Source organism: Typopeltis vanoorti, chromosome 6 (genome assembly GCF_054136105.1).
Source record: "Typopeltis vanoorti isolate ZY-2024b chromosome 6, IOZ_Tvanoo_1.0, whole genome shotgun sequence".
Taxonomy (NCBI): Eukaryota; Metazoa; Arthropoda; class Arachnida; order Uropygi; family Thelyphonidae; genus Typopeltis; species Typopeltis vanoorti.
The window spans coordinates 131,082,047-131,096,439 of record NC_143554.1 but is presented as its reverse complement, the minus strand read 5'-3'; the positions used below and the strand labels follow the sequence as shown (position 1 = coordinate 131,096,439).

Here is a 14,393-nt window from a genome sequence, read left to right as displayed (position 1 = left end):
AACACAGTGTTCTATATTCAAGAAAAATAACAAATGTAACCATAATCTGGCATGTGCTATATGGAGATGATGGAATGTTAAAGTGGCAGGAAAAATTAGATTATAATCCATTACAATTATGTAAAAAAGTGCACAGTCCTCTGAGAATTTAATACTGTGATAAGGATTGATTTTTAGGAGACATCTATATGGTTATGGTTAGAAAGCAACATTTCTCTTGGAAGACAGCTATATGATTATATTCAGTGCTTGAAGAAAAATTTGTGCTGGCTCACCTGCCAGACAAAAATCTCACTAGGTGGGTGTCAACCTGAGTGGAGTACTACAATTGCCTAATATTATTATGTACCATCTCCATGGAGTCCAAGGACTGACTGCAGAAGGATCTTCCACACCACACAACCACTGTATACAATACTTAATCCACCATCCATATCATGCCATTTACCAACTAATAGTATTTCTGTTAATTGTGCATTCTCTGGCCAATTTGTCTGTATATAACACACACCACAGTTGAATGTTCAATCTTGGACATGGTCAATTTATAAGCTTTGCTAATTTCATGACTAATTTTTACCCTGAATAATTACCAGTGCTGAAGAATATATGTTAATTACTTATATACTAGTGTGTTTATCAGTCTATGATATGTGTGGGGGAAAAAAAAATCAGTGATAGCCAGGAAATAATATGAGCAATAGCCATTTAGGAGTGGTAACAACAGTTCACAAATTGACTACATTTTGACTAGAAGAAAATATCTTAAGGTTGTGATAAACTGCAAAGTAATTCCAACAGATCAAGTGGCATAGCAACACCGACTGCTGTGCGCAGACTTTAAAATAAGATCAAAGATAAGAACCTCTGGAAGCCAAGGGATGAAGACAATTAAGTGGTTTTGCTCAAAAGAAGAGAGTGTGAGGGAGAGAGTGTTAGAGAGGATTTCGGATGGACTGGAAAGCGTACAAGATTGGTGGAAACATAATTCAAAAGTAATCCTGAGCTGTGCAATCGAGGTGCTTGGTGAGACATCTGGAAAGATTAGAGAGCAGAAGGAGGGTTGGTGGCGGAATAATAATGTACAAGTGGCAGTGACAGCTAAGAGGAAGGCAAAGCAGAAGTGGGATGAGTCAAGAGTGGAAGAGGACAGAGAGGTGTACAGAGAGAGAAAGCAAGAAGCCAAGAGAGTTATGGCACAGGCGAAGGCCATGGTATATCAAGATCTGTATGATCAATTAGAAACAAAGGAAGGACAGAGGAAAAATTTGTCAACTAGCAAAATGTAGAAATAAAGCAGCAAAGGACATCTTACATGTGAGGCAAATCAAAGAGGCTGAAGGAAGAGTATTATGGAGGGATGTGGACATAAGAAACAGATGGAGAATATACTTTGAGGGACTTTGGAATGAGGAAAATGCAAGGACTCACAGAGAAGATGGGCAGCCTTCTGAGGGATGGTGCAGAACATCAGTAGAGTGAAAGTGACGGAGGCCATGAAGAGGATGAGGAATGGAAAATCGGTGGGCCCCGACAGGATTCCAGTGGAGGCATGGAAGGCACTAGAGGAAGAGGGAATTGACCTGCTGTGGGACCTGTTCATGAAAGTTTGCCAACAGGAAAATATACCCGAGGAATGGAGGGAGAGTACTCTTGTCCCCATCTACAAGGGTAATGGGGATGCACAAGACTGTAAAAATTACAGAGGAATAAAGTTGATGTCCCACACAATGAAAATCCTAGAAAGGGTTCTTGATGGAAGATTGAGGAAGGAGGTGGAGATTGCAAAGGAATAATTTGGCTTCACGCCTGGTAGAACAACAGATGCTATCTTTGGGTTACGGCAGATGATGGAAAAGTTTCGAGAGAAACAACAGGAGCTACATCTGGCATTTATTGATCTGGAGAATGCATACGATAGAGTACCAAGGCAAGAGGTCTGGAGATGTCTGAGGGAGAAATATGTCAAGTTGGTGTGGGAGATGTACAGAAATGTGAAGACAAGTGTTCGGACCTGTCTGGAACATACAGAAAGTTTTCAAGTAACAGTTGGCTTGCATCTAGGGTCAGCATTAAGTCCGTTTCTGTTTAATATTGTGATAGAGGCGGTGACGGAGGAGGTGAGAGAAGATGCACCTTGGACAATGTTGTATGCAGATGACATCTTGCTGTGTGCAGATTCAAGAGAAGAAGCAGGAACTAAACTGGAAAGATGGAGAAAAGTACTGGAAGAGAGAGGTATGAGACTGAGCAGAAGTAAGACAGTGTATATGTGTTGCACAGTGGGCAGCAGCCAGGAGACAGATCTGGAGCTGGAAGGAAATGTCATCAGGAAAGTGAGAGACTTTTGATACTTAGGTTCAACAGTGGAAGAAGATGGAGGAGCTGAGAAGGAAGTGTGATGCAGGATACAAGTGGGTTGGAGGAACTAGAGGGAGATGGCTGGAGTGTTATGCGATAAGAGGATGCCGATCAATCTGAAAGGCAAAATCTAGAGGACAGTAAATGAGGCCAGCTATGACATATGCTATAGAAACTGTGGTCCTAAGGAAAAATAACATTAGCAGGATGGAAGTAGCAGAGATGAGAATGCTTAGGTGGATGTGCGGTGTGACCAGAAAGGATCGTCTGAGAAATGACTATGTGAGGGGAACAGTGAAAGTTATGAACTTAGGAGCGAAGATACAGGAGGAAAGGTTGAGATGGTTTGGTCATGTGATGAGGAGGGAGGACGAATATACGGGAAAAAGGGTCATGCAGATGGATGTGCAAGGGAAGAGGAAATGTGAGCGGCCAAAGAAGAGATGGGGTAGAAGAGGACTTGAGGATGAAGAACTTGGATGTGGTGACAGCCCAAAGACAGGAGGATGTGGAGGAGACTCATCATCAACAGTGACCACACTTAAGTGGGAGAAGCTGCAGAAGAAGAAGAATAGCCAGGTAAATGAGAAAACATCACTTATCAGTTTTTCGTGAAGCTGTGACAAAAAAACATTTAGGTTTTTAAAATGAATATGAAGAAATTATATAATTTAGGAAAATAAAAATCTAACATTTCTTTCTCAACTCTGAGTTTTCACATTTACTATTATTGGTTCAAATTCTGCATATTCCATCAGTGGATATGAAATAAATCAATTATAATTGGCTTATTCATATTCACCACATAATATCACCAATAATTTATTTTCTTATCACTAATAATTATTGGTGTCTCCTGCTCATCTATTTTAGGTTGTATAATAATTGGCTGATTACTTTGAAGTATGCAGGAGTCTTTCTAGAGATAAAACGATGCATGCATATCTTACCCTCTTATTAATCAAATTCCATTATGACAAAAACAATGACAATTTGTAATGAATAGCATGCCTCAACAGTTGAAGAAAAAGACAAGAACATAAAATTCTTTATGATATAAAACATGGCAAAGAATCAGTACATGTAACTGCTAATGATTAAACTGAAAACATGCTTCTGATTTCTTTACTCATCAATAAAAATTCTCACTTGTCATTAAGAAGTGAATGAGCTTCTTTACAAGCTCTGGTTATTTTATTTCAAAAAAACCAAGAATTAGTTAAATTTCTAATAAGATTAAACTTCTAATAAGGTCAGAGAAAAGGTGCACAAGGTCTGTTTATCAAGAGGCAGAATGAGCAGATTAGTTGAAGCATTAGATAAGGGGAGTAAGCAAGCAAAAGAGTTGGTGGTGGTAGATGGCAAAAATGATTTGACTAGTAACGAGAGGAATGTAAGGAGGGATATCATTAGGCAGTTAAGGTGAAGTAGTATGCGTGCTGACTAGGTATGATAATATTGAGTTGAGAAGGTGAGCCCAGATAATAAATGGTATGCTAGCAGAGTTGTGTGAGGAGAAAGGAATTTATTCTGTGAATGTGTGGGATGAATTTGAGGAATGGATAGAGCTGTATATAAAAAAAAAAAAGATGGGCTACATCTGAATGGATTTGGTATGTCATTTGGCAAAACTGTTCCTGCAAGAGAAAATGACTGAAGTGAATATAAGACCTGAGGAAGCAACAGCTATTATGGAAGAACAGGAGAGTACGGTAGGCAAGTTTGTGAATGGAGAGGTGGGTGGCACAAGAATGAGGATGACAGAAGGAACACAGGATAGACAGGGATATACTGATCGACACAGCATCAGTAATGTAGATGATGGTTTCAAGAGTAGATGTGCAAGTGCGCACAAAAGGATCAAGATAGTCAAGGATGTGGGGAGAGTGACATTTAGGTCTGGAGAGGGGTGTAATATCAGTTATGACAAACAGGAATGGACACAGGGGAGTGTGGAGGAGTCACATTCAAGAAAAAGGGTCAGTGGCACTTGTTATAGAAACAGAAATAAGCTAGTGCATGCATGTTTACAAATGCTAGAAGTATTTGAAACAAGGGGAATGAAATAGTAACATTGATTTCATTCACCCAAAAATTGCTGGTCTGATCTGTAACTGATCACACTGGTGTGGTCTGCTATGTAATTGATCTAACAAGATCAATTACACAGCAGACCTGGTGGATCAGTTGGTAGTGATGAAGAAATGCATCACCAAATAGAAAAGACGAGCGCAAAAAGAGTAATCATAATGAGAGACTTTAATTATCCAAATATTGATTGGGTAGTAGTAGAATCTCATGAGAAGAATGAAAATGCATTTATTGAGCTATTGAGGGACAACTTCCTCAAGCAGCATGTGACAGAAGGAATTCGAGGGCAAAGGGTGTTAGATTTGATTATAGTGTCACAGGACGTTTCAGCTAAAAACATAACTATTCTGCCTCTGGTTGGTAACAGTGATCATGCGGTACTCACTTGGGAAGTGACTAAGTTTATGAATATTCCATTCAGAAAAGGTTACATGCTGAACTACAAAGCAAGAAATTACGACCAATGGAGGAGTATACTGAGTTCAGTGGAATGGGATCGGTTGCTGGCTGGAAAACATATCAAGAGTGCATGGGAAGCACTTAAACAACACTTGAATGATGTGATATCAGAATGTGTCCCGAGAGTTCGAAGAATAAATAGAGTAGGAGTCAAATGGATGTGTAATCTTATTAAGCAAGAGATTCGTAAGAAAAGGACGATGTGGAAGGAATACCATGTGCATAAGGATGACGTCCTTTATAAACATTATAAGCAGCAGGCTAGAGTAGTCACAACTGTTGTACAGAAAGCAAAGTCTGAGTATGAAAAGAAACTGGCTCTGCGTGCTAAAGCCAACTCACAAGAATTCTATCGATATGCTGCAAGTAAAAGAAAGAATGAATATGAATGATAGTGTGAGGGTTACAGATGCAGAAGAGATTGTTCAGTTAATGAGTACTCATTTTGTTAAAAGCTATCAGCCTGGTGTATGCAACATTGAGCTCACTGTTATTTCTTAGATGAAGAAACACAGGTGTATTAGGACAAGGTATCAGAGCTGTTGCACAAATTGAATAAGAATTCAGCAATAGAGACTGATGGGATATCAGCATGTGTGCTAAAAGAGCGTTCAGCTGAACTGGCCATTCCTTTGACCAGGCTGTGTAATATGAGTCTCAGAACAGGGAAGATTCTGCAGGAATGGAAGGAATGTATTGGTAATTTCATTGCACAAGGGTAGTGCAAAGACTGATGTATCCAACTATCAACCGATTAGTATCTCAGGAGTGGTGGTAAAGATTTTGGAAAAATTGGTTAGGGCTTGCATTCGGAAATGGATTGACAGTGAATCTTTATTTTGCAATGAACAACATGGGTTTACTAAGGGAAGGTCATGTTTTAGCAACCTGCTCACATTCTATAACAATGTTACCATTGAACTAGACAAAAGGAATGGATACACCATAATACTTTTAGATTTTGCTAAGGCTTTTGACAGAATACAGCATGGCAGACTGCTGCATTAACGTAGATAAGAGGATGACTGACCGACAGATATCAAAAAGTGGTATATGGGGGATGTAAATCTGCAAGATTTTGGGAATCCGAAGCATTGTTGGCTTCGAAGGCTTGCACGACCTCTGAGACATTTTGCAAGTGCGACAGTAGGCAGCCTCCGAGGGGCAATTCCTGGACACCTTTGGGTGACTGACTGGTCTGCTACGCTATTCCTCTCTTCCAGGGGTTAAGTTTCTTCCCTTGCAATAACTCATCAGATGAAGGCTCTGACTCTTATAGGCCGAAGCCAGGAAACTCATCGAGTGTAATTCCAGATGTCTGTTTCTTGTTTGGAGGTGATCCTGCCACCTGTCCCAGCAGCATCCTAAGGAAGAAAAGTTAAAAGAAAGCTCTGTAAGGACTGTCATCAACCCATTTCTTCAAGTTCTCATCATGCTTGTTCCGGCGGTCAAGGAGTTCCAAATCTCCGACACTTCATGTGCCAGATCTGCGATCATGCATTCTCCACCGCAGTCGGCATTGGCATGCATCACACCTCAAAACATCTAGCAGAAGCCAACGCTGCAATAAGAACTGAGTGCGTCAAAGCACTTTCGACTGCCGAAGAAGAAAAGATCCTCGCCGCTCATGAGATCGAGTTGACGGCTTGAGGGATAAAGAACATCAATGAGGCTTTATTTAGGGTATTCCCATTAAGATCTTTGGATGTCATCATGTGTCATAGACAGAAAGCCTTAGTTCAAGAATTGGCAGCCCATCTGCCAATTCTTGAACTAAGAATTGTAGGGACAGTTAACATCTCCGTATCTCCTGTCCCTGCCTCTCCATCTTCCAGCCACCATCCTGCTGTTGAAGAGGAGGCTTTGATTCTCAGACTGACATCATCTCTAGATGATCCTCCTCTTCCAGAATATAACCATCAAATTCTTAAATTTCTCATCCAGACTCACCTTCTGGAAATGGATATCACAGGTCAGTTAAATGACTACCTCCATGCTGAATTCTCTGAACACTTGATGCTTCATTAACATCAGCCTACATCTCATTCTACAATGACTTTGTCAAATAGGAAGCAGAGGAAGAGGGCCTATGCAGGCACTCTATAAAAAGAATAGAGGGCAATGTGCCCTCTATTCTTTTTCTCTATTCGAGGCCTTTCTATTAATGTAGAGAAGTCCTACCATCCTTGGCAGTGCTTCCCCTCCACCTCTAGCAGACTAACATGATGATTTTATTAAATTCTGGAGTACAGTCTTTTCTGGTCCACCTCCACACTTCCCTGATGATGACCGACCTACAATATTGAGGTCCATTCCTGCCCTTCAAATATACCAGCCTGTCTCCATCCAGGAGATCAAAGCAGCTCTTCCATCCAATTTCTCTGCCTCCGGAACCTGATGGCTTTCCTGTGGCTAGGTTGCGGAAGGTGCTGTTGAAGATTCTTATCCTTTCCAGTAAAGCAATACCACCAAAACTACACGTTTCATTCCGAAGAAAGAAACTTCAAGCCGTGCATCAGACTTTTAGACCTATTACCATCTCCCCAGTGATACTTTGACTCTATCATAAAATCTTAGTTAAATGACTTCAGCAACATATACAGCATGATTATAGACAGAGAGCTTTTGTCCCTTCGGATGGGCTGTGCCAAGAATATATATCTTCTTTCTTCTCTTCTCTCTGATTCCTGAAGCCACCTTAAGCCTCTATATATGGTGTCACTGGACCTCTAAAAGGCCTTTGATAGCATCTCCCTTCCTTCTCTGCTTCGAGCACTGTCTATTGCTGTATGTCCAGAACCCTTTCTTTCCTATGTTATGGAGCTATACTTGGGTAGTTCCCGTGTGACTTCTATTCCCGCAGTGCAGGGTGTTTGCCAGGATGATCCTCTATCTCCTCCTTTTCTTTAACTGTGTCACAGATGAGTTTCTTCACTCTTTTCCTAGACATATAGGTGCTTCTTCTCTCTAGGCACTTCTTCCTTTAATGCTATGGCCTTTGTGGATGATCTTATTCTCATAGCCTCTACTAAGCTAGGCTTGCAGGAACTCCTTGACTGGGCCATTGACTTTTTCTCTATTCGAGGCCTTTCTATTAATGTAGAGAAGTCCTGCTCTTTAGCTCTTGTGCTCCCTGGTCATGACAAGAAGCTTAAGGTCGAGACTATAGAGTTTTCCCCTGCACGGGAGGCCGTTGTATACTTTGACCATCCTGGAAGAGTGGAGATGCCTCGGTATCATGTTTACCCCAAAGGGAAGGTCTTCTGTCCATCTATCCCAAAAGCCGGGATCGCTTCTTTGAGGAAAACTCCTCTCAAGCCTCAGCAAAGACTGACTATTTCTCCTTTCCCAGTATCTCCTACCTCGCTTTTTTACCACAAGTTGGTTCTTGGTAGGACATATATCTTGGTACTGTCCCGAATGGACAGGGCTATCTGTTCAGCCATGAGATCACAGCTCCGACTGCTGCCTGATACCCCTACTGCATATTTCCATGTTAGTGTGAAGGACGGCAGGCTCGAGGTTCCATCACTTAGATGGCTGATCCCACGCCTGTGGCTGTCAGAATCGCGAAGTTAGAACTATCTTCTTCCCCTATCTGCAGAGAGGCTTTTTATAGCCCATAAATACAAGAAGACTTTAGGTGGGCTAAAGGCTGGTCCCATTATCAAGATACCTTAACTGAGTCCCACCTGCAGAACACAAGAGATGGGCATCTCTGCTGCACTGTTCTGTAGATGATGCTACTTTAAAAGAGTCATATCTGGTGTCTCCCCAGCATGATTGGGTAAGGGATGGCACCAGACTCCTCTCTGGGTTCAAGTATATTGGTCTTATCAGGACGAGGATCAACGTCCCACCCTCTCGAGCCCACACAGCTCGATGTGGTAGTAACGACTCAAACTTTAGGGTGGCTGTCAGTACAGTGAGACATTGTCTCATATAGCCCAGTGTTGCTTCCACACCGCATGACGCCATGGTCTCCATTCTGAACAACCACTTTAAGAACAAAAGTTGGGAGACAACGGTGGAACCACATTATAGGACCTCCGTGGGTTTGCGTAAGCCAGACTTAGTGATTAAAAGGGATGGTGACATTTGGGTAGTTGATGCCCAGGTGGTGGGAACAGGGGCCCACTAGCCTATAGCCATAATAATAAGGTAAACTATTACAAGAATAACCAAAATCTAGTTAGTATGATACGGGAGGAACATGGGGCAACTCCGAGGTTTACCAGTGCCACCATCTCTTTAAATGGCTGCATGGAGTGCAGATAGCAATAAGGACTTAAAACAGAAGGATAGTCAAGTTTTTTCCTTGAGCCCTACAGGGCATGGCACTGGAGTTCTAGTGGCATGGCATTGCCACCAGAGAATGACTACAAGGATAACTAGAACAGGCATAGGGTGAAACACTTGTAAAGGTTTAGGCCTATACTAAGGGTAGTATTGCCCATAACAGTACAAAGATTAATAAAAAAAATAAAAATAAAATAACTAGTGGTGTACCACAAGGATCAGTGCTTGGTCCACTGTTATTCAATCTATACATTAATGATATTGGGAAGGATTTGACAAGTGACATACAGCTATTTACTGATGATGCAAAGATAGGTAGGGTAATCATGAATGCTGCTGATATGCAGTACTTGCACAATGATTTAAATAGGCTGGAATTGTGGGCATGGGAAAATGGGTGTCAGTTCAATGTCAGTAAATGTAAAGTTATTCACTTCGGCATGATTAGATATCCAATGTCATATTATATTGGTGGGATTAGGCTAGAAGAAACTGATGAGGCTAGGGATCTTGGGATGTTAGTAGATAGGAAGTTGAAGTTCAGGGGTCACGTGGCAAAGATTGCAAATACAACTCAAAAGGTATTCCAAAAGTCAGGAGGTTAAATAAGATAGGTGTAAAATGGATGACTGAAGAGGTGAAGCATGCAATCTAGAAGGAAAAGGCATTGTAGAGGCAACAGAAGATGAGTGGAGATAATCAGTTACAAACGAGGAGTACAAAGAGCAAATAAGAAAGCTGACTCACTTGGTAAAGGTAGAAAGAGTGAAGTATGAGCAGCAGTTAGCAAATGATGCTAATAGAAATCCTAGTTTTTTTTTCAATATGTGATCAGTAGAAGGAAGATTAATTATGGGAGAATGATAAACACCAAGGAGGATATAGTAGAGGTGTTTAAGGAGCAGTTCATTAAAGTATTTCATCCTTGTGATTGTAACATAATGCAAAACTTGAGAGTGGTTGGAATGGGGAAGGAACCAATGATGGTGAGTGAGCAGGAGGTATATGAGGAATTGAGTAAACTTGATGTCAACAAGGCCATAGGATTTGATGGTATATATATCACTGCATCTTGAGGGAATGTTCCAGGTAGTTAACAACAGCTTTAACTTACATTTTTAACATGAGTAACCAATTAGCCCAAGTTGCAAAGGAGTGGAAAGATAGCAAAATTGTTCCACTTCATAAAGGGGATGATAAGGCTAAAGCTTCAAATTACAGGCCACTCAGCTTATCTGGAGTTGTGGCCAAGTGTCTGAGAAGTCAGTGAGGAAAGGATTCAGAACTGTGTTGACAGAAGCAGAATCTTCTTTAATGGGCAGCATGCAGTTGCTAAAGGAAGATCATGTTTTAGCAAGCTGCTTACTTATTATAACAAGGTAATGAATACACTGAATGGGGGAGAGATGCATATACAGTAGTATATTTAGATTTTACAAAGGCTTTCATCAATAGATTGCCACACAACAAACTAGTAATTAAATTGGAACAGATGGGGTTGAATAGTAGATTACTGCATTGAATTGGAAATTGGCTGTCTTTCCAGAAGAGCAAAGTCACCAGTGGTCTGTTTTTTTTTTTTTTTTTTTGGGGGGGGGGGGAAGGGGGGGGGGGGGGCATTGTTGTTTTATTTGTATGTAAATGACAATAGAAAAGGTTTAAATGGTGATATTCAATTGTTTGCAGAGTTATGAGAAGTAGAGCAGATATAGCTTTGCAAGAGGATCTAAATACACTGTCTGATGGACAAGTGTACATGGGGAGGGGGGGTCAATTTAATGTAGCAAAGAGTAAGATTTTAAAATTTGGGAAGCAAAGATGAATGCAGAGTACAGTATTGGTGGTATATTTTAGAGGAGGTGGAGGAGATGAAAGATCTGGGAGTGATGGTGGATAGGGACTTGAAATTTCATAGACACTGTCTATGAAGCTATGAGAACAATACAGCAGATTATGTCACTGATGTGGAGAACACTGATATATAGAAGTAAGAATGTTATGATTCCATTGTACAAGGCTTTGATCAGGCCACAAATGGATTACTGTGGATAGATTTAGTCACCAGGTTTTCAAAAAGATGATGAGATGTTGGAGAGGGTTCAGAGACAATTGACAATTGGTTTCTAATATTTGGAATGTGGAATAAGAGGACAGATTGAGAGAATGCAAATTACAAAGCCTAGTGGATAGAAGGAAAAGGGATAAGTTGGTAAGGAGTAATAACCAGATTAACGTGGATGAGAATTTTCAAAGAATATCTAGAGACGGGGGGGGGGGGGGGGGACGAGAGGCCACCCTGGAAGTTGAATGAGGTAGGTGTGAGCAAGGGGGTGGGTGAGTTGTAGATTTTTTGCATAAAGAGTGGTGGGTGATTGGAATGCATTGTCTGAGAGTGTGATGAGTGCAGGAACAGTGAATGCATTTACATCAAGTTATGATTAGCTGTGCATGTGAGAGTGGGACCTCCCATGATGAGTCTCTCGATTCCATAGAGGTGTGCTAATAATAATAATAAGATTCAATAATTTGAGTGTACTATCTGAATATGTAAGACAGTTTATTCCCAGAGAGTTGGAAATAAAACTTCTGGATCTAAATTCCTTATTTCAAACACTACAGCGTTCCCTTTTAAAGAATTGGCAAAGCACTTGCAATTTTAGATGCAGGTGTTCTCTAAAAAAAAAAAGTCATAATGTATATCAATCATCTTCATGCTATTCTATCTTTTTATCTCCTTAAGATCCATCCAACTGTTTGTTTTTTTCTTGGTCTTTCTATATGCAAGATTAAGAAAAAATGAACAGTCATTAAAAACCCAACAGGCCATATCTTCTCCCCCCCCCCCAGTTGTCCTATTGCCACTGTTGTAGCATAATTGATAACTTTTAAACATTTTTCTTTTCTATATGAAAGACATCATAAATATCTGTTAGTGAATTCCAAAAATCCCTCTGATTTCCCTCTCAGCAGCGTTAAGCACTATTAGTGTTGTTTTTACTCCACGCATTTTCCACTATGAGTCACACTTCCAGTTTTCATTTCAGTTATGAAATGAGAAAAATGATCCACCATTATGTGTTAGAGTTACTATGCTTTACTTGAAAACAATTAAGTTTTTCATATGATGAACAAAATTAAACTACAATTATCAGTCATAGTTTAGTCCTTCTCATTCAAGCAAATATAATAAGAAAAGCACATCAACATATTCCTTACCTCTCCAAACTTAGAACATCCAAACTTTCTGGGCAATTAATAGTTTTTGAAAAATATGACTTTGAAGATCGGACTCTTTCAACGCCCTGTTTACGACTGAAGTCTATGGAAGGAGCCACAGACTAAACTTCTTCCAGTTATTTTCAATAAATGAATTTTATAATCAAATCAATGTATTCATTTAGTTCAATATTAACTTTGCACTATATACAATTAAGCACAATATTTGTAATAGACAATATAAAAAGTGCTTTTCTCACAATATAATTTCATTAACAAACCAGTAATTATAAAAACAAAAATTAAAATTGGTGCAATCTAATTAAATACTATAGTACATCGTATTCTTTTGACACTTTTACCCCTTAATTGAGCAATTGCAATACAGTATTGTCTTAAGCTCAATTTGGAGGGCTCAACCAGTCCTAAGGGACGGTGGGAACCCCATACGAATAAATAAAAGAAATTTCACAGCTCACAACATGAATTAGCTTAGTGTATTGAAGTACTTGAACATTTTATAATGAAAATGCTTTTTAATACTGTTATTTAAATTATACAGTTATCTTGCAAACTAAGTCAAAGCCCAGATCATGATGTTCTTGTTTTTGTGAATTTTATTATATCTTTCCAATTAAATTATTGTTTATGGGTAATTTATGTAAATTCAGCCTTCATTATGAACAATAAACAAAAGAGAACACACACACTGTGTTGTTGTGAACTGTATTGTGGCATATGTTTTAAACCCACAAAGTGAACTGATACCCTGATATCTTCTTCTTCTTCTCATCTGCTCATGGTGGGTTGAGTTCCTCAAAGACAAATTTTTACCATTTCTTCCTATCTGCTGCTTTTTTTTTTTTTTATGTAGTTCTATTATGGAATTTAAGCGGGTGCTTTCTTTAATGGTGTCAATCCATTTCTTTCTTGGTCTTCCTCTGCTCGGCTGTTCTCCAATTCTACCATTTAATAATATTGTTACGTTGTTACTTTCTCTATATTATACCTTGTTCTACCTCTAAATGGCTCTCTTTCTAATCTACTGTTGCCTTTAAAATATTAAATATTTAAAATATTAAATATAAAATATTCCTATAACAGAAGAGTCCCTTGTTCAGGGAAACAATTCTAAATTCAAAAGGGATACACACAATAATTAATCTTATGCTAGCGCTGTGCAGATTCAGTTAGCAGTCGTGACCTGAATCTCACTTAAGCAATAATATCTAATTCCTTCCCGCCAAAAGGTTCTATTTCATAAGTGGTGGTTTGAATTCGTAATCAGGCATAAACTCAGGTAAAAGGTACAAAACATGTTTATTGGAAAAGCATAAAACATTTACAGTTAAGAAAATTCAAATACTCAATGGAACAAAACTCACTCTAAGTTAAGATTCATACTAAATCACAACAATGAATTTGAGTAAGCTAAACCCTTCAATTACAAAAAGGATAAGATTAAGTGTGAGCATAACACTACTAGGATATAACTCCTTCACAAGTTAATCACAGTACACGCATTGAACACTTTCATTAATACTCTATCAATAACTATCTTAATTCTAAATTTTATTAGTCAATCTAGCCATTCTCAATCAAAATACTGCCTATCAACAATTCTTCTTTGTTCCACGTGGTCTTAACTAATCCAATCAAATTCTCACTTAAAAAGTTCTCTATTAGTGTCCTTTAGTTTACAGTATACACAAATTTCTTATTCTTCTAAGCGATTTTTAACATAGAATGAAAATCTTTACATTAAGGATCCTTTCAGATTTCATGCCGCCATCTCATGTAGATCTGGATTACCTTACTGTATATTTATCGGCCGTCCTTGCGCCTGGCGATGCACTATGCTTTTCTTTGAATCTTTTCCGGACTGTGGCGTGCTGTCTACCGCTCCACAGGAAACTTTCTCCGTTCTCTCCGATGGGACATTCTGCTAAGGCTCGATTCTGCATAGG

The 14,393-nt window shown here is 39.4% G+C and overlaps 1 protein-coding gene across 1 annotated transcript in view; it reads right to left on the bottom strand.

The window, feature by feature from the left end:
* The window catches only part of LOC150105949 (uncharacterized), a 140,557-nt gene that overhangs the window by 35,527 nt on the left and 90,637 nt on the right, over window positions 1–14,393 (bottom strand). The gene's annotated exons all lie outside the window — the stretch shown is intronic.